At 37.5% G+C, this 22,339-nt stretch overlaps 1 pseudogene; it reads left to right on the top strand.

Annotated features, from left to right (window-relative positions):
• The window catches only part of LOC119803809, a 60,752-nt pseudogene extending 47,478 nt beyond the window's left edge, over nucleotides 1–13,274 (top strand).
• Nucleotides 13,275–22,339: the final 9,065 nt, after the last annotated feature.

The raw sequence follows: 22,339 nt of genomic DNA, 5'->3' as shown, positions 1-22,339 counted from the left end.
AAAAGAGCTTTGAATGGGGTGGGAGAAATGGTCAGGAAGCACTCTGCTGTGTCTTTAAGCACACTACAGCCCTGTGGACAGTGTGCTTGTCACTCAGACTGCACTAGCCAATCAGGCCGTCCACGTGACCTGCCAGTCATACACAGTGCAGGGCTCTTCCGGGCAGCCACGTTCAGACTCGGCTTTGCAGAGGAGCTGTCTTAAGTGGTTTCCTGTGCTGTGGTGAATTTGCCGCTGCTGGCAGGTGATGAACTGAAAGCTTTGGCGAGCTGAGAAACCACAACATGGTGAGCGGGGGAATGCTGTCTCCAGATGGGGAGGAGCAGAGGGTGAGGTGCGGGAGACAGCATGGTGCGTCTTCGCAGGATCCCTGTGGGAAGCTGCTGCCATATTCCCTGTGTTGTGAAGTCCCATGCGGTCCTGTTAATTCCTGGACCTAGGGACAGGCCTCTGAATAACTTTGCGCTTTGGTCTTAATCTGCTTAGAGAATTGGGAGCAGGGTGCTGTGTGTACAAACATCTTTTTTGTCAACTTCGATATGCCAAAGTCAGAGAGGCCTAGTTTCTCCAGTATCTTCTCGAAATTGAGCACTTTGCATTTAACCTTACATACAATCTCCATTTATATTTAACTATGTGGACGGTATCAAGGCAGCTCACCTGTTGGGTAGCGCTGCAGTTCTAAGCTACAACATAGAAGAGTTGAGATGATATGACCATTTTTAACTGCTTGGTGGCAGTGATATAAAGGATTGGCCAGGGGCTGGAGAGATGGCTCAGAGGTTAAGAGCATTGCCTGCTCTTCCAAAGGTCCTGAGTTCAATTCCCAGCAACCACATGGTGGCTCACAACCATCTGTAATGAGGTCTGGTGCCCTCTCTGGCCTGCAGGCATATACACAGACAGAATATTGTATACATAATAAATAAATAAATAAATAAATAAATAAAGGATTGGCCAATGCCTTGTAAATGGTTAAGTCTCACAGAGTAGAATTTAGCTGAGGGAGGACTGCCTCTAAAACACTCAAAAGATAAATGTATTTTAATCAGGGCTGTTAGAGATTAGGATGTTCAACTGGATTGTCCAGGTATTTGGCTCCAAACCATTACAAAGAAGCCACCACTGATTTAAAACCAGACACCAGGCACATCACCGTATCGAAAAACAACCTCTAACAAGCTTTTAAATGAGGCATGACAGGTTCCTAACCTACTTTAAGGACTGATGTGGTATAAAGTTCCAGTTTTCTGTTTGAGAAAAGCACAGTTCTTCCAGATGGGCAATATGACAGCAGGTGACCTATAATTGAAATGCAAAACATTGTTGTGTGGAGGAGCAACCTGATCAATCAAGGCTTTTCTTTTATGCTCTCTTGAGGAAGGAGGAACAATCATGGGAGACCTAGTAACAGCCTGGGGCCTAAGCCTTGTGAGTTTCCCTAAGGACCTGATGTATTGATAATAAGACAGAGCTCCTTCTCTAAAACCAGAAATATGGTTTGGAGAGCTGCTAATGGTCTGGTGCCCAGGTCTTTGCTGCTTCAGATCCTAGGAACCCAACCCTTCCCACCATATAGAGCTATGGTTATCAGTCCCTAGGCCACTCTGCTTTTAGGAAAGTTCTTGAGATCCCCTGTGTTCCCCTTGTGTAGAATTGTTTGCTAGCCTCCTAAATTTATTTAATGTTTCTACTGACTTATAAAGCTTCCATTTTCCCCCTAGAAGTATACATGATGCTAGCTTTCTTCTTTTTCTATTTTTTTTAATTTTAATTTAATTTTTTAAGACAGTATTTCTCTGTAGGACTGTCCTGACTATCCTGGAACTCACTCTTTAGACCTGGCTGTCTTTGAACTAACAGAGAGCATTTGACTCTGCCTTCTGAGTCCTGAGATTAAAGGCATGGGCCACTACCAGCAAGACGCTTGTTTTTATTAGGAAGCTTACTAGATATCTGCAAGACCTCCCCACCCTAGCTTCTTATCTTTTTTACATTTTAATTTTCCTATCTTTCTCATCCCCTGTGACCTTCACCTCAGGACCCTGTCACTGAAGGAATCACCTGCTGATTCCTGTTACCAGTGTAATGAAGAAATTATCTTGGGAATCTTTGCTCTGTAACTCTCCTGTCTGCGTAAATGTCTAGCCTGGCAAGTTGCCTCTGTTTCTATTTCGATTGTTCAGAGTGTAACCTGGAGCCTGAACCTGAAGGACACATAAGGACAACAGCAGACGTGAAATCTGTCTAGCTGGCTCCTCTTTGAGCGTTAGCCAGAGATCAATGTCTACCATCATTAAAGAGGTTTTTCTTTATTAATCTCCTAGGTGTGTGAAGTGTTTTCTCAATGTACAGGCATATTAACTCTAGAACAGCTGCATTTCCATCCTGTTAGAAAAATAGTTTCTGAGACGAGTTCTCTTATGTTGTCTCAGGTGCCCTAGGTCTGCTGCTATCCAGGGCAATAACCTTGCTGTCCTGTACATTAGACTTTCAAAATTCCTTGAAAAAAAAGACTGTACCACCTCACAGTTTTAAAATTATGCATTTGAGTCATGCAGTTGACTATGCATTGCAGTTTCAGGGAAAGGAATTGCATATGGGTTGTTCCTTCTGTCTTCAGACCACAATAGGAAGAATAGTTTATTATGTACACTGCAGGAAAAACAGTGGAGGTAATCAACTATTAGAACCACCATTATGAAAAAGTTCCTGGCCGGGCAGAGGTGGCACAGGCCTTTAATCCCAGCACTAGGGAGGCAAAGGCTGGCTGTGAGTTCAAGACCAGCCTGGTCTACAAGAGCTAGTTCCAGGAAAGGCAATTAGGCAACAATTCTATGCAGATATGGTTGATCTTGCTTAACACAGTTATGTCTGCTTAGAGATTTGAAAAACAGGCCATTGACTAACTTTATGTGTCAGGTTACAGATCTCAATAGCCAACATATGTATATGGAAACCATTAATCTATCTCTTATTAATGACATCCCCTCTCCTATAGAAAGGCCTACTCTGTTTCAAAGTTAATATAGAAAGTTTTATTTAATCTCCAGAGTGCAGGATTTTTATCATTTTAAAATCACTTATTGGTCTCGTTTGCAGATATTTTCTTTAAGTGTATTGCTACATTTGTCTCTATTTCTGTTCTCCAATGTTTCAAAGTTATTAATCGTTGCACTTTATTTCTCTCAAGTGCTGTTGATTATTGATTTCTGTGTAGAACAACGTCTCCTCTAGTTTAGGCTTGCCTCATACTATATAATTGAGAATCATTTTGAACACCTAATCTTGCCTCTGCTGCCCAGTGCTGGGAAAACAGTCCTGCAACTTCTTGTAGGCTTGGCCTTGACTTGTCAATGAAGAAGAAATGTGGAGTAGTTACTGAGTGTCTGCTGATCTTTCTGGCTTTTATTGGGAACTTAGAAGAAGAGGGACCTGTGCAAGAATTGGGCTCATTGACCAACTTTGAAGCTGGTGGAGACACAGTGCAGAAGTGGAGAAGCTGTACTGAGGGTGAAAGCTTTCCCCCTTCAGCAGTAGTTGAGATTAGCATTGTGGAATCAGGTAGTCAATTGTAGATGTTTTATGAATGTCCAGATTGACCTTTGTTTGCAGTCCACAGACCAAGGCAATCAAGAATCTGGGAAAGAAACTGACCTTATCTTTAAACCTAATTGCTATATTTAAATTAGCTCAGCTAAAATACAAAATCTGGGTAAAATGTTGTGGCCCTGCTTAACAGGACTGTTACATTTCTGCATTAAGATGTTCATCTTTAGAGAAAATATGTGAGAAATCTTTAATGTGCTCTAATAGAAATCCCTAGTCTCTGGAGCACATGACCACAACGTCTATTTCAAGTTTTCAAAATAATTTTAGAGATGAAATCCATACTATATTTACATTCTCCTTGTTGACTCCAAACCCAAATATGCCTGGATTGTTTTCTAATTCATGGTGTGTTTTTCTTTAACAACAGTTACAAAGTAACCACAGTTACACAGTAACAGTAGTTTCGTTATGAATGTGACCTGTGTTTGTCTGCAGGATTTCCCATCTCTGAGCCAATGGAATGGCTGCACTGGAAAGTGAGTGTGCAATGGAATGTGCACACAAAGGACCCCGTGCTTTGGATGAGGAACAGGGTGTGCTCTAGGGGAGTGGAATAATGTATACTAAATACAAACTTTTTAAACTGGGGTCCTGTCTGCTGGGCTGGGAGGGAAGAACTGGAAGGATTGTGCTGTCTGAGTCATTTGATCTCTGATTTTCAGTAGAGGAGCTGCTAATATTGTGAGTCCCAGCTGGGTGGCCCTAGCCAATGAGGGATTCTGGGAAGCATTAGCAATCAAGAGTACTAGTGGAAGAAAAGGGTTAATTTGGCTTATATTGTCATATTGTTCACTACTAAAGGATGTCAGGAAAGGAACTGAAAGAGGGCAGGATTTCTTAATGGCTTTTTGTATGTTAAACCATTCTTGCATCTCCGAGATGAAGCTGACTTCATCATGGTAGATGATTTTTTGATGTGTTCTTGGATTTGATTTGCTAGTATTTTATTGAGTATTTTTGCGTCTGTGTTCATCAGTGAGATGGGTCTGTAATTCTTCTTTGTTGAATCTTTGCGTGTTTTTGACATAGGGGTAACTGTATCATCATCAAAGGGGTTTGGCAATGTTTCTTCTGTTTCTATTCTGTGGAACCCTTTGAGGAGTATTGTTATTAGCTCTTAGTTCTGATGGAATTCTGCACTGACACTCCCTGGCCCTGGGCTTTTTTTGGTTGGAATGACTTCTCTTTCCTTGCAGGTTATAGGTTGATTTAAATTATTCACCTGGTCTTGATTTAAGTATGGTATGTGATACCTATTCAGAAAATTGTTCATTTCTTTTTTTCTCAAAATCATTGATTTACTGTAATACAAATAAGGAAACCTTAACATTGAAATACAAAGATTACAATATTGACCAAAGAATATCTTCTTTACTACACAAAACATGACCCAGCATTAAAAAAAAAAAAACATTTTCCTTTTTCTAATAAAACAAATGATATAATTAGGGCATTAAAATAATTTTGAATATAGCCCAACTATATTTACCTATTATCCAGTCAGAAAGTTTTATCATAATTTAGTGTATTGTTTGTATCTCCACTAACAAAATATTTAACGCCTAAAGCAGCAGTCATTTATATCAACTGTGGTACCAACATCAAAGGGGGAAACTGGTTTAAAAAATTTTGCAAAAGCCATTCTGGACTATAAAACAACATCACAGAAAGAGAATGAATACAAGTTTGTACTTTTATATATAAATACTCCAAGAAGTTTGTCAGTACTCAAATTCTTTTTATTGGTGTATTAGCAATGGATTTTTTGGGATAAAATCTCAAGGGCTACATAAAAATAGATTCAAGGAACAGATTAAATTGAAGTCCTAGATTAATTGTGTCATTTAAAAAATTTTCTACAACAAATTTCATGTTTATGTATGAAAAGTTATATAACCTTATCTGAAAATGTCATGAAGCATTTTTCTACACTATACTAAATGTATTTCCCATGAGGGAAAAGTTAAAATACCTAAAATATATTAGATTAAGATTACAAGACCATTATAAATATTATGAAAATGCATCAGTTTACATTACTAACCGTATACAAAATGTATTTTTCAGTAGAGATCATAAAGAAATGAGTTGGGGACAACCATCCTTTACAGCACATTATCAACTCACTTTAACCACAGGTGTGTCCTTGGTATGTGAGTACAAGAAACAGGTTCATTCCCTCCTCATCAAATCATCCACAGATTTAAGAAGATGAAGGTGTAGAAATGTGAAATATGTTACATGTATTTTATTTTTTTCTTTCAAACCACATCCCAAGCATGGCATAGCAGCCTGAAAGTATAAAACACTTAACTGGGCTTTAGTTATCTATGCAGACTGGATGAATGTCAATTAAGTTCCCAAATTAGCACATCAAATAACAAAACCAGCCATAAAGCAGGCTGAAAGCATTAAACATTTCATATATGATTTTTAAATCATTTAATTTCTATAGAACAATGTTATTCACAATATAATGTGACAGAAATCGCCACAGAAATGATATGCTGATTCAATAAGGCTGCATGCAGCAGCAGCTTTGCATTTTTATAACTATTATTTGTTTATAAAAATAAAGCCTCTCCAGTCATGCTTACCACATTTTTAGGTTTGCAATGTAAGTTAGCAGGGAATACCACATAGTTCAATGAGAAAATGTCTTGTCATTTTGAATGTGGATTATCTGTCTGAAAAATGAAATATACTACTAAACCCTGAAACATGCATGTCTAGATTTACTTTTGTCCAATTTCAGGCCATTTGCAATCACATTCTGTTTATATGACATCAAGAGGATCTGTCTGCGGCTGCGGTTGCAATGGTGGTAGCAACTGAAGCGGCTCCATTGGCTCCACCAAGTGTCCTGGATTTGTGGGTGGGGGAGGAGCCACAGTGTTCGTAGTTTCTACAATATCTCCATTGTTAAAGAAAAACTAACACTGTGGAATGAATGTTTCAAGGACAGATTGATGGCTATAGCGGTAGACAGAAACTCCCGAGTTTCAAAATCAGGCCTCATCAAAGTTGGCCAAAAACAGATGGATAAGTTGTCTGCTGTCATTAGGTTGATTTTATTTTGCTGACTAACCCTGTCCAGATGTGTTTAACCTTTTCAGTTTTGTGGAGAACAGCTTTTTTATAGTATGTCTTTATTTCTTCCTTGACCCAGGGGTAGTTTAATAGAGCACTGTTCAATTTCCATGAGTTTTTAGGCTTTTTGTGGTTAGTGTTGTTGTTAACTGGTAACTTAAACCACAGTGATCTGATAAAACACAGGGGTTATTCCAAGTTTGTGTGTGTGTCAAGTGTTGCCTTGTTACCATGTTTGTGGTCCGTTTTAGAGCAGATACCACGAGGTGCTGAGAAAAAGGTATATTCTTTTGTGTTTGGGTGGAATATTCTGTAGATGCCTGTTGAGTCCATTTAAGTCAAGACATCTGTTAGTTGTCTCATTTTCCTGTTTAGTTTCTGTCTAATTGAACTGTCCATTGGGGAGAGTAGGTTGTTGAAGTCTCCTACTAGTAAAATGTGGGATTTGATGTGCATTTTAAGCTTTAGTAATGTTTCTTTTACATATGTGGGTGTTCTTATATTTGGGGCATAGATGTTCAGGATTGAGACTTCATCCTAATGGATTATTCCTGTTATGAGTATAAAGTGTCCTTCATCTATTCTGATTGTCTTTACTTTGGAGTCTATTTTGTTCACTATTAGGATACCTATACTTGTGTGTTGCTTAGGTCCATATGATTTGAAAAACTTTTCCCAACAGTTTACTCTTAGGTAATGTTTGTCTTTGAGGTTTAGGTTTGTTTCTTTTATAAAGCAAAAGGATGGATCCTGCTTTTGTATCCATTCTCTAAGCTTGTGACATTTTATAGGCGAATTGGGTCTATTGATAGTAAGAGATGTAAATGACCAGTGACTGCTAGTTCCTATTATATTTCAGTAGTAGTGTTTGTGTGTTTCCCTTTTTGGGGTTTGTGGATGTCAAGTTATCTGTTTTCTGTGTTTACAGTTAGCTTCCTTGGTTTGGAGTTTCCCTCTAGTACTTTCTGTATAACTGGATTTGTGTGGATAAGTATTGTTGAAATCTGGCTTTGTCATGGAATACCTTGTTTTCTCCATTGATGGTGGTTGAAAGCTTTGCTGGGTATAGTAGTCTGGTTGAAAGCTTTGCTGTGCATAGTGGAGTCCGTGGTCTCTTAGTGTCTTCAGCACATCTGTCCAGGACCTTCTTGCTTTCATGGTTTCCATGGAGAATTTGGGTGTTATTCTGATAGGTCTGCTTTATATTGTACTTGACCATTATCCTTTGCAGCTCTTAATATTCTTTCTTCATTCTCTATGTTTGGCATTTTAGTCATTATATGTTGGGGGATATTTTTTTTTTGTCCAGTCTATCTGGTGTTCTCTAAGCTTCTTGTACCATCATAGGTATATCCTTCTTTGGGTTGGAAAAGTTTCCTTCTGTGATTTTTTGTTATTGTTGAATATATTTTCTGTTCCTTTGAGTTGGTGTTCTTCTCTTTCTTCTATCCCTATTATTCTTAGGTTTGGATTTTTTCATGGTGTCCCAGATTTCCAGGATGTTTTGTGAATTTGTTGGAGTTATTGTTTTCTTTGACCAATGATTTGATTTCTTCTATAGTATCTTCAGCACCTGAGAGTCTCTCTTCTATCTCTTGTATTCTGTTGGTTACACTTCCTGCTGTAGTTCCCATTTGTTTACCCAGAATTTCCTTCATTTGTGTTTTCTTTATTGCCTCTATTTCAGTCTTCAAGTCTTTTCTTGGGGGGTAGAGGGGTTTCGAGACAGGATTTCTCTGTAGCTCTGAAGCCTGTCCTGGAACTAGCCTTTGAAGACCAGGCTGGACTCGACCTCACAGAGATCCGCCTCCCTCTGCCTCCCAAGTACTGGGATTAAAGTCATGCATGTCACCACCGCCCGGCCCCAGTCTTCAAGTCTTAAGTTGTTTGCTTCACCTGTTTGAATTTTTTCCTTGGTTTCTTGGGTTTCTTTGAGAGATTTATTGATGTCTTCCAATTTTTTGTTTGTGTTTTCCTCAATTTCTTTAAGGGAATTTTTATTTCCTCATCATCCTCACAAGGTTACATTGGAAATCATTTTCTTTTGCCTCTTCTGGGTTAGGATGATCAAATCTTCCTGTTGTGTGACCACTGGGTTCTGGTGTTACCATGTTGCTTTCTATGTTATTGGATGAAATCTTTCATTGGCGCCTACCCATCTCATCCTTCCGTTGGTGCCAGCAGTGTCTTTGCCTCTTGGCCCAATCCTTAAAGTAGTTGTTTTTGTTTTTGAGACCTGTTCTTGGCCTACTCTGTGTTTCAGAGAGCCACACCTCTGAGGTCTGTCTTTGTCCTCTGTCTTGGCCTGCTCTTTTGGTCTGCTCTCCTGGGTCACTCTCTTGGTCCAGCCTGTGCAGCTCATTGAATGAACAATCTCCCACAAAAGATCATGTTTCTCTTTTTGGTGGGCTTTCAATTTCCTATGACCCTTTAGTAGGAAAGGCCTTTCTAGATGAAATTCCTCATTGTATGTGATGAGTCTCAATATGCTTAACTAATTTTCTGACTGTTATGTCTACTGTGTTGTGGTTGGAATTAATCACCCAACTTCCCACTCATACTGAAATGCTTTTACCATCATTATAGGCTTGATCTGTAAATCACATAAGATATAGAAGAAACAGTTGCTGTTCAGTGCTAAGGAGTTTGGTAGCCCGCAGTTTTAATTGTTTTGTTTGCTTGTCTGAGTAACCTTTGCTGTGTGGCTCCAAATTCCTAAAAGCAAAGTGAGGGGGACTTCATTCATGGTTTTATTTGCTTTTATGTTTTTGGATGATGACCCTGGAATGTAGGCTTTTACATGTCAAGCACATGCTGCTGTGCTCAGCTTCACACATATCTTGAATTTTAAATTTGACAGAGGGTTTCATTCTGATTCCCAGGATGCCATGTATTCATGACATTAATACTGCCTGAGCATTATGAGTCATTGAATTGCAGGTGCATGAACTTCTTTCTGCTTGTTGTGTTTGCTTTTAATTTTTCACTCAATGTGACTATTTTATGTGTCTGCATGGACATGCACCATATGGGTACCTGGTCATCAGAGTGATCAAAGCTTCTCAGAAATCCTGAACTTGGGATTATAAATAGTTGTGATCCCCAAGTAAGTACTGACAATTGTGCCCACCTCTTTTCAAGACCAGGAAGAGCTCAATAGTACTCAGCCATATTTCTGGAACTGTGTCAATTTGTTATGCCCAACATTTACATTGCTAATGTTTTCATCTGTCCATTTGTAATTATTTTAAACATGAAGTGCCTTTTCATAAAATGTTTTTGGTATTGTACTTTAAAATAGGACACTTTAGCTATCTGGAATATGAGTACAGAACTGGAGTGAATGCATAATTCTTTGTAAGAACTTCAGTAAACATCTCTGAATTCTTTCAATCTGATGTTTTTTGTTTCAGTGACTTTTGCTATGGAGACAGGGTCTTAATGTGTACTTCCACCTGTCATGGATATGATTTCATAGACTTGGCTGGCAATCAACTCAGAGACAAATATACCCACCTGTGCTTTCTGAGTGCTGTGCTTAAAGGCATGAGTCAATAACCCAGTTTGTCCACTGTATTTTCCTATTTTGCAATTAGTATTTCTTCAAACAATTTTCTCAGTGTACTATGTCCTGTTGATCTGTTTCCTTGGCTGTCTCCATTAATAGACAGTTCTTTTGTAAGGTGGTATCCCATTCAAAGGGTACAGAAATGACAGACGTGACTCTTGTATTCAATTTCCTTCTAAAGTGACTGTCCGTGTCATGGAATAATAGTGGGAAACACCACAATTTTATGACTATACTGTCAAAGAAGTATACATTTACAATGTTGTCACCATCATGCTTCTATTAAACACATGAATGAAATATTTTAGAAGGCAGTGACCTATAATGATTTGCATATCGACTTCACTCGGGAAGAGTGGGATTTGCTGGATCCTTCCCAGAAGAATCTCTACAAAGATGTGATGCTGGAGACCTACAGGAACCTCGCTTCTGTAGGTAAAAATGAATTTCCTTCATGATTCAAAATAAGGGGACAACTTTTTCTTGGTCAATGATGTTCTTCTGTAATTTGATATAAAAATAATAAGAATGAGTTGAATAAAGCAGTCATAGTTCTAAGGGTCCCTTTAGATAAGATCTTAAATACTGCACAATTTTCAATAATATAACATACATTTTTTGATATTATATTTTAGGATGCATTTGGGAAGACTGTAATACTAAAGAACATTGTTTATTTTCTAGAAGACATAAAAGGTAATTTTCATGTGCAAGCTGATAACAATGTGCCTCTGATGAAATTTTTATGTCCTGAAAGTTTTAGTCTAAAGCAAAATAAATAAGCACAGTTTTAAATATACTAACAGTTATCAAATTCATACAAATCCATATTTCATATATGTGCATTGCATTTGAATGGCATTCTTTTAAGAGAGAAGTCAGGAAAGCAATTGCAAGAAAGATATCATCTTTTGAGGCATATCACCATGAGAGCTTTGTTGTAGATCTGCAAAAAATTTCTTTCTTGCTACTCATAATACAAAAGTTAAACACATTAAAAAGATGATACGTATATTTGCAAAACTTTGTACTAAACCAATAGCCCATAGTAACTCTTGTATTACTCATACACTTCTTGTGACTGTGCTGAGTTTAGTGAGAGAAGCAGTTCGAGTTGAGTCAAGTGGCAGTTGTTCTGCAGAAACCTTGCTGTCTACACCACAAGTCTTGAGGAACAGCAAGTCACACCCTGAGAATTCAATGTGGAAATCTTTTCTTTGTTATTCTTCTTTACTATGTATACCATACATTATTCTTGATACAACTGTATTAGCATACGGATATAGACAGATATAACATACCACTCTCTGAGAACAATTAGATAACCAGTAGTCCCCAAGTTGAGTAAAGTTGTTGAATTTGATTCAAGTATACAAGTAATTGGTTTTCCACCCTCATTGTTAATACATGAACAAACTCACACTGCAAAAAGTCCTATGAGTTCTAGAACTGTGCTAATAATCCTGGGTGTCCTAGTTCACATAGCATATGCAATATGACTCACAGTATAGGAGAATTCATGAATGTTAAAGCTCTGAGTTTATCCAGTTTTCTTCACATATGTGTAAAATATCATACAGAAAAGTTTCTGTGAGCGTAAAAAGGTAAGCCATAATAGAAAGAAAATGACCATTGGAGGTGTCTTCTGAGTTGCAAAACAGTGCCTAATGAAAGAGCAAAACATGAGTTTAGACACAGTTATAAAAACTTAGTATCTGATTCCTCTTTATAGTTGGAACATATTATAAAATTAATTCATACAAATGTGTAGGCACAACAGTGTATTGAATGTGGTAAAGCTTTTATATGTGCCAATTATCCTTACAGGATTGGAAGAATTCAAACTGGAGAGAAACTTTCAGTATATATTCAATGTGGTAAACCCATGACATATGACAGTCACGTAAAATGGAATGAAAGAAAACAGACTGGAGAGAAACCCTATGAATGTAATCAGTGTGGTAAGGCCTTTGCACAACACAGTCATCTTCAAAACCATAAAAGAATACATACTGGAGAGAAACCATATGAATGTAATCAGTGTGGTAAGGCCTTTGCAGTTTACAGTAATCTTCAAAAGCATAAAAGAATACATACTGGAGAGAAACCATATGAATGTAATCAGTGTGGTAAGGCATTTACAGCTAACGGTAATCTTCAAATCCATAAAAGAATACATACTGGAGAGAAACCCTATGAATGTAATCAGTGTGGTAAGGCCTTTGCACAATATAGTCCTCTTCAAAGGCATAAAAGAACACACACTGGAGAGAAACCCTATGAATGTAATCAGTGTGGTAAGACCTTTTCAGTTCATAGTACTCTTCAAAACCATAAAAGAACACATACTGGAGAGAAACCCTATGAATGTAATCACTGTGGAAAGGCCTTTGCACAGTACAGTGCTCTTCACTGCCATAAAAGAACACACACTGGAGAAAAACCATATGCGTGTGATCAGTGCGGTAAGGCCTTTGCAGCTCACAACAATCTTCAGATCCATAAAGAAACACATACTGGAAAGAAACCCTATGAATGTAATCACTGTGGGAAGGCCTTTGCACAGTACAGTGGTCTTCAACATCATAAAAAAACACATACTGGAGAGAAGCCCTATGAATGTAATCAGTGTGGGAAGGCCTTTGCAGTTCACAGGACTCTTCAAGTGCATAAAAGAACACACACTGGAGAGAAACCGTATGAATGTAATGAGTGTGGGAAGGCATTTGCAGCTTCTGGTAATCTTAAAAAGCATAAAAGATCTCACCCTAGATAGAAACACTTTGAAGGGTATCAGTGTGGTAAGAGCTTTGCACAGCACAGTGATCTTCAAATGCATAAAAGAACATACAAAAGAGAGAAACCCCATGGATGTATTCAGTGTGGTAAAGCTTTTGCTGATGACAGTAATCTTCCAAGGCCTAAAAACAGTATGAATGAAATCAGTGTGATAACGCCTTTTCATGTCTCATTCATCTTCAAGTGCATAAATGTACACATATAGGAGAAAAACCATGGATAGAATCTATGTGGTAAATCCTTTGTCACAATAATTTACAAATACATTAAATAAACCATTGAGGAAGGAACTATAATTTTAATAAATGTAGTCTTCAAAAACATGACAAAAATCATAGTGCAGCGAAATTCTATAAATAAACTTTTTTGTGTAATCAATCTGAGAAAGCTTTTGAAAATTACAATAGCCTTTATGTACCTGAAGAACAACCCGAGGGCTTATTCTAAATTATTTTTCAAGATCGTAAGCAAATACACTTACAATCAAACAACTAACAGCATTCATTCTGTAGAAAAAATTTGATAGTATCAATAATCTATTGAATATGATACCTTTTTTTTGCACAAGCAAACTAATGGACAAAACGTAATTATTGAATTTATGCTGACCTGTGGGCAAGAGAAAGAGCCAGTCAAAGAATCACACCCTGGTACTGAAATGAGATCCAAAGGAAACACTTTGTCCCTGAATCTTGAGCTACTTATAGAGACAACATCACCCTGAAGACAGAGTCAAAAGCCAGTGAAAGAAATACACTTTGGCTCTCAAACTAGAGCTAAAGAAACACACTCTACGAAAAACAAAAACAAAAAACAAGAAGCCGGGCGCTGGTGGCGCACGCCTGTAATCCCAGCACTCGGGAGGCATAGGCAGGCTGATCTCTGAGTTCGAGGCCAGCCTGGTCTACAAGAGCTAGTTCCAGGACAGGCTCTAGAAACTACAGGGAAACCCTGTCTCGAAAAAAACAAAAACAAAAAAAGAAACACACTCTACCCTTGTCCAACTGAGCACAAAACCAACCAATCTCTGAGCACAAAATCCAGCCCATGTCTCAGCTTGTTCAACTCAGGGATTGAGATCTGACCAGTTTCCACCTTCAAAATCTCCTTAGAAGAGATTCTTTCACTGGAATGGATCAGAAACTCCCTAGTGGAGTTGAATTGAGATATAATTGATACTTCTACTTGGAAACTCATTTAGCCCAGAGGAGCACAGCAGCAATGGACACCTCTTTTGAAGCACTCTGTTAGGGGAGTGGAGCAGATCAGTAACAGACATGTCTGCTGGGAAACTCTTAGAAGAATGGAGCAGATCTCAGGTGGGATGGCTCTCTGTCAGAGAGGAACATTATTGCCTCATCCAGTGTGGTGCCCTTCTCTTCAGAACTGTAGGTGTTTCCTGACTTCAGGCAGTAAGGGTACCTTTCCCTCCAGAACTGTAACTCTTGTGCTATGAATCTGAATGATAATGAAACCCTTTTAGATTGTATACTTCTCTTCAATTGCAAGGAAAAAGTAATTCAGGTATAAATATTTAAGGATGTGTAATCACTCCTTTTTGTTGTTATATCTCTATTTCAAATTATAAATGCATTTAATTTGGCCCTTGGTCCTTGAAGATAAAAGGATCACCATGAAAGTTCCATGGCAAAAATTGGCAGACATGGCACCTGAAGCAGGAGCTAAAGAACTCACATCCTTAATCTCCTGCATGAAACAGAGAGTGGGAACTGGTGTATGGATGTAAATTCTCGCAGCCTACTCTCAGTGACATATTTCCTTCAGCATGTCCTAAATCTTCCCAAATGATACCACCAACTTAGAAGGACTTAATTTCTCTTACTCCAAGCTTAAATTTGCTTTCTCTTTCATGAACCATTTCATGAAGAAAAACTTTGTAAGTGAGCTGTCAGATGCCTCAACTCCTCATGTAGAGTGATGAATGCTTACAGGAGAAATATGTTCATGAGTGAAAACTGATTAAAAAGTTGTTTTACTTGTAATTATGTGGTTGTGTGTGTATGTGTGTCTATTTGAATATGCATTCTGTATCTTGAGAAAAGTATCACTTCTTGTAGCAGGAATTACAGGAAGCTGTTAAAAATTTGACCCTAGTCTTGGGAATGAACATTTCTTAGTCACCTCGCCATGACTCTAGTGCTATAAATGTTTTAAATTCTATTTAGGTCAGTTTTAAGTCTGCAATAGGAACAAACTCATAAAGAAGACATTCCTATTCATGAAAAAATTCTGTTAATGACATTAAACATCACAGATTTTTTTAGCTTCAAGAAAAACTGTTTTTCATCATAGCATTAAAGGAAGTAAATTACATACCATGTTCATTCAAGACTGATGGAGATCATTGTATTGTGGATTCTATTTTAAAATATTTGAGGGAGTCACTAAAGTGTGCTGTGTGCATGGCAAATCCATTTAGTGAAGTTCATTTTGTAGACCTTATATTCCTTCTATGACGTTTGTTCATATTCTGTTTTGTCTGTACCTAGTGGTAGGTATTTTTCTTCTGTAATGTATACAATGGAGCCTCCATCATAAAATTTTCCTATTGGCTATTGAAACATCAGGCCATGTTTGAGCATGCTTTACACATAAGGGTGGTGGTTTGTGTTCCTGGGTTGATTTTCATGTTTTCACAAATTCCCTTGAGATTTTGTTATTCATCTGACTTTGGATGTCAGTAATGATTCAGGGATACATTTGAACTCATGGTGCTCATTTGTCTTACGCTTGAGTACAAGTCCAAGGGTAGATGATGAACTCAAGTGTGCTGTGTTTTCCAGAGAATTTAACAATGTAAATGTTAAAATGACTGATAAAAGAAATTATAAGAAAAATTAAATCCCTCATGTGTGTATTCAAAGATTTTCATTTATCTGATATGGATGTAATAATGTATGAGAACCAGCAAACAACTGTGTATCTAATACCACAGCTTGATGTTCTATAGAAATTGAGGATAGGTTTTTAGTCTTACATACAACAGTCCTTTCCCCCTGAGCTAAGACACTGGTGCTCAAATTCAATTTGAAGAAATATTACAACAGGAAAATTTGTTCATTTTGAGGACTACACATTTAGTTATAACAGTTTCTTAGAACCGAAATTATACACCAGAAAATTGCCTCATTTAGTTAAAGTTCATTGCTGCTAAGTCTGACCTGGGTTCTATCTCTGGGTTATGCACAATACTTCTACAAATTTTCTCATATTCTTCACTTCACAAGAAGTGCCATTGAGGTCATTTGCGGTCAAATAACTCCAAAGGTTTAATCACTAGAACTCACAAAGCGGAAGTAGATCATAGACCCCTGTTAGTTTTGCAGTCATGCTACATCATGGTACAGGTGTATTCACACGGTCACACCTCAAACATTTTTAAATTGATGGAATTAAAAATGCCAAGCAAATAACCCATTATTGATAACATGAAATCATTTGGCCATTTAAATTATAGAATTTCAAGAATCATTACTATTCATCAAAACAGTAATGCTCCTTTTTAAATCTTATTTTTTTTTCTCTGATTCAATGATAAGTCCTTTAAAAACACATATTTCTGGGGCTGGAGAGATGGCTCAGAGTTTAAGAGCATTGCCTGCTCTTCCAAAGGTCCTGAGTTCAATTCCCAGCAACCACATGGTGGCTCACAACCATCTGCAATGAGATCTGGTGCCCTCTTCTGGCCTGCAAGCAGACACACAGACAGAATATTGTATATATAATAAATAAATATATATATAAAACCCGCATATTTCATCTGGACTTAGGTGTATCACTATAATTACAGCGCACGAGATTGTGACTGGGCCTAATCTTAGTGAGGCCAGCTTCTTGCCCATAATAAATTCATGGCATCCATGGCTATGAGGAAGTATCCTGTGTCAGGAATTCTAACACAGTCTATCTAAAATTATGTAACTTTTGCTAATAAAATCTGGTTGGACTCAGATTGATTTCAACGAACTTTTTGTTATCTTTATTCACACAAAAAGCTGTGATAACAATAACATAATCATTATAGATATTCCATTCACATCCAATCCGTTAAATCATTTGACAACAATCTAGAGGGCATTTATGTGCTAAGAGACAGAAGAAACCGTGGGACACCTTCACCTTCCACATTATAATGACATATGTGGGAACTGGAGAGTTGTCTCAAAGTACTGCTCCTCTTGGGTACCCAAGCTTGGTTTATAGCCCCACATCCCAGGTATCAGTGGTGATAAAAAGATGGTGTCTAATCCTCTTTGTCTGGAGGTACAGACAGCTGTGGGTGCTGGGTATCAATGTTAGGCCCTGTGGATGAGTATCCAGTGTTCTAAGTGCTTAGTCTTCAGCCTCATGAGCATGTCATTAATAATAGTGAGGTGGGAAAGGCTGATAAAAGTTTATCTTTTCCTCAGCCTTCATGACCCAGAAGAACTAAAGATTGACAGCACCAGAATCTAACTTAGACTTGGTTCTTTCAGAATTTCTGATCATTATGCATGATCAAAAAAATAGTTTTGCTCTGTAAATCTCCATCTGCCTAAGTGGTTAGATGTGTCTTCTGTCTTTTTGTTGTTGTTGTTGTTAGTTTTTTGTTTTGTTTTGTTTTTTAAGACAGGATTTCTCTGTAGCTTTAGATCCTGTCTTGAAACTAGCTCTTGTAGACCAGGCTGGCCTTGAAGTCACAGAGATCCACCTGCCTCTGCTTCCAAAGTGCTGGGATGGAAGGCATATGCAACCACTGCCTAGGTTGTCTTGTTTCTTTTTAAACTGTTCACAGTATAACCTCGGGCCTGAACATAAAAGAGACTTAAAAATGACATTTTATGTGGCATGCAAATTTTTTTCCAGGCTGGCTCCTCTTTTTAAAAGTAACCACCCCAGATGCATGCAGGTTTTAAAGAGATTTTGTTTATTAAACTTAATTTTGTGGAATAATTGATCCAGAGGAAGGCATATTCTAGAACATCAGTATCTCCAGTTTATAAAAACATGTTCCAGCACTCGGGAGGCAGAGGCAGGCAGATCTCTGAGTTCGAGGCCAGCCTGGTCTACAAGAGCTAGATCCAGGACAGGCTCTAGAAACTACAGGGAAACCCTGTCTCGGAAAAAAAAAAAAAAAAACATGTTTCTGAATCAAAAGTTCTTATTTTGGATCAAGTACCCTTGATCCCACTCCATTGTTCCCCAGGGAAATGACCTTGCTCTCATGATTAAACCAACTAAATTTTTAGATTAAAGAACTCATTCACCCCTTAATCATAAAATTACCTTTGTATTGCAATAAGTTAAAGAATACAGGAAACCATGAAGCATAGTGTTAAGTGTTATTTCTGATGAAAAAGTTATTAAACTGTAAGAACCATTAGATCCATGACAAGATTTGGTTAATTATTTTGATCAAGGTAATTGGTTCTAGTTAGTGGAAAGATTTTTTTTTTTTTTTTTTTTTTTTTTGGATTTTTCGAGACAGCGTTTCCCTGTAGTTTCTAGAGCCTGTCCTGGAACTAGCTCTTGTAGACCAGGCTGGCCTCGAACTCAGAGATTCACCTGTTTTGCCTCCCGATTGCTGGGATTAAAGGCGTGCGCCACCACCGCCCGGCTAGTGGAAAGATATTTATCCATTAATTTAATCTTGCTGTCATTTGTTCAAGTCTATTGAAATTTAAAATTAAGCAAATTGATGCTTAAAAGGGAAATACCACCATTAAATCTCCAACCACCAAGAAATGAGAAAGTAACTTCTGTCCCCATTTCTAAAGCCGCATTTAGAATTGTACTTGATTGATGGGGCTGGAGAGAAGACACTGTGGCTAAGAATACTGACTGTTCCTCTAGGGACCTAAGGTCACTTGTCTGCACCCACATGGAACCTCACAGCTGTGTTTAGCTCCAGTTCTAGGGGACATGACACCATCACACAGACATTCATGCACATGTAGCATGAATGCACATAAAATAAAAATAAATCAACTTAACTGAATAAACATACTGAATGGAATTCAACATCACTTGCTAAATGGAAGGATCTTATTCTAGTATCATCTCAACTAAAGTGATTTTTAGAGGTATGTGTGTATGCTTTAGTTGCTAAAGGCGAAGCTATAAAATTAGAATCAGAGTTGATCATTGGAGTTACCAAAGATCTTCCAATCAGAGTTTAGGGCCTGTTTCTATCAGATGTCCAAATAATTCAGCAATAACAGTTGTTTCAATTTCCCCTTTAATAAAGAAAGCTATCTTGGCAGGTTAAAAAAAAGCTTTTAAAGGTTAATGATGTTAGACTCTAAAAAGCAATATGAACAAGAAAGTTTTATTGGCTTTTTGGAAGTTAATGGATTAATGAGATTCATTTTACATAGCACTGTAGCACAAATTCCAATTGTTCCCAATAATAAAAAGCCATTGTCAGATATTAAGAAAGATCAGAGAAATAAAGGAGCCAGTCACTATAAAGCTCTTTTTACCTCTATAGAATTCTTAGACACAAATGGTAAAGATCCTGTCTCCATGAATCCTCAGACTGAATGCTGTGGGTTCCATTTCCCTCCCACTTTAATAATACATAACCCACTGGACACCAAAACCACCTGCCCCACTCTAAACAGCACTGCACTTTCCATTTCAGGCCACCCATGATGAATAATCACACTGATTATATTAATTTCCACACAGTTTCGTCAATAACTCAGGCATATTTCTGTTAACGCTCACATCTTAAATTAACCCATTTCTATAGTCTATGTATTGTCATATGGCCACGGCAATACCTCATTTTCTACATGTCTTCTTTCCTTGGCACCTGACTGGTGTCTGCTTGACTCCACCTACTCTCTTCCTATATTTCTGTTCAGATTTCCTGCCTGGTTTTACTCTACTCAGCCATTGGCCAAAGAGCTTTATTCATCTACTGATTAAAGCAACACATATACAAAAGCATATCCCACATCACTCATCTACTTGGGAATATGACTGTTTCGTTCTTAAATTTATTTCCTGCTGCCTGAGGGTGATGATATTTTCATGGGATCCTTAAAAGAAAAATGTGGGTTAATCATCACATTTTGGGAGAAGTAGCTATATCACTTTATGTCCAGTCTCTGTGTAAGGGGACAGTGTAGGACTAGTCTCAAGCCCTGGCTAAAGTAGACTGAGAGGCTGGGTCATCTCAGCTAGGTACCTCAAAATCCTCCTGAGCAGTTTGTATTCCAAATCAGATCTTTAGGTGGTGTTTTTCAGCTTTGTGCTCTTATCAGAGTCCTTGTGGAATCTTCCTTGTGGAGAGTCATCATTCTTTTGAAGACTCCAAAGGCTGCTGTTAGGCATAGACATGGTTCACAAGAGAAAAAAGATAGACTCAAACTCGAAATCATGTACAGGGAGGTAGATGAAGCCTTTTTCTAGAGTTACTTAGCACTCAAGATGACCATTAATATCATGATAAAAATTTTAAATATATACATGTATATACTAATCTCAACAGTTTTGAGATAATATTTATACCTTAAGAACCACTTTGAGGAATCAAAATATAATGAAGATTAGGAAGTTAGTGGCAATAAAATAGTCCCTAAATTTTTGTTTTTCTTTTGTCCCATGCCTGGCCTCTGTAGTTAATTTTTAAAATTTTTTTCCACATTCTGATCTTCAGGCAAGCTTTATTTCTTAGATCACAAAGAAAATTTCATCTCATTTTTTTTTAACTTTGAAAATATAAAGCAACTTAGACATCTTCAACCCACAATCTGTACTATGAACTCTTTCTTACACAAAGCTTGTTATTTAATGGATATTCACTGACATTTTCCTTTGTTTAATGTTTGAAATATTTGCTGTTTCTAGGATTTTTTTGAGTGAGCATAAATTTGTAGTTGCTTTTTATTTAATCTTTGGGGACCCACCACCCAGCTCCCCAATAAATACACAGAGACTTACTTTTAATTATGAATACCCAGTCTTGGCTTTGCTTGTTACTAGGCAGATTTTCTAATTTAAATTATCCCATTTCTCTTTAACTACTTTTTTCACAGGGAATTTTACTATTCCTTGTTCTATATATCTCTCTTTCCTCCTGAATCTGCAGCTGGCTGGATGGTTGGGGTGCTGTCCCGTGGAGTCTTCTTAATTTCTCTCTGTTCTGCACTTTTAGATATCTCTTCCTCTTCACTCTCTCTGCCCAGCATCCCCACATATTTCTCTCTCTTGCATAGCTATTGACTGATAAGCTCTATTTTAGACTAATCAGGTGTTTCAGGCCTGCAAATTAACAGCATTATAGACTTAAACATATGAAGGAAAAGAACACATGTCTTCATCATTAAAGCAATATTCCATATCATAAATGCATGAAACACATCTAAAAGTATAACTCATAACAAATTAATCCATAATGTAGTGTAAGAAATATCTTTGATTTCTGTGAAATTTAGAGTTGACTGAGCTCTGCTAATGTTAAGATACATATGTTATACAGTGAGATGTAAATCAGAGTCTCAGAAAGAGCTAACTATAAATAATTGCAATGATTGATAAACAATAATAGAAGGTAAAAATAATTGTAATGGCATTCTATTCTTTTCTGTGAAGATGAATGTGTCCTGCAAACTGTTGATATCTTCCAAGTGGAAATTTAATAGCTTGTGGCAAGGACAGTCTGTATTGCAGAAATGATGAACTGACTACCCGGGATCAGTAGATGAGATGGTGCTGGCTCCCAGAGTGTATGTGGTGGATTCAACCTGTGAGGAATTGGGGCTTGTCTCTGTAGTTACTTAACTAGAAAAAGGTAGAGTATCCAGTATGCTTTTGCTACTAAGTGCAGTATTTGGGAGGATAACTTCTATTGTGTCTTTCAATAAAATGTAAGCATTTGTGAATGAAAACTTATATATCAAAAATTACATCTGAGAGTGCATATGTATTTAACAAAAAAGGACTTCGTACTCTACTACCTAATTGTTTTGTAATACTTGTGTAATATACATCAGTTAGACAAATATTAATTCTACAAATGAAAAATATTTTTACCAAGATATCATTTTTCTGATGTAATGTATAGAATGGCATCCCCATCATTGAAGTGTCCCATTGGTTATTAAAATATTAGAACATGTCTGATCATACTTTTCATGTCAGGGTGTCCGTGAAAGCGTGGTCATTGCTGTTCCTGGTTTTGATTTTCATCTCTTCACAACATCCCTTGAGGTTTCGCTGTTTGTTATTCATCCTGGCTTGGATGTCAGTGATGATTCAGGG

This window comes from Arvicola amphibius, chromosome 18, assembly GCF_903992535.2.
Source record: "Arvicola amphibius chromosome 18, mArvAmp1.2, whole genome shotgun sequence".
Taxonomy (NCBI): Eukaryota; Metazoa; Chordata; class Mammalia; order Rodentia; family Cricetidae; genus Arvicola; species Arvicola amphibius.
This window is presented reverse-complemented; position numbering and strand designations above follow the sequence as displayed.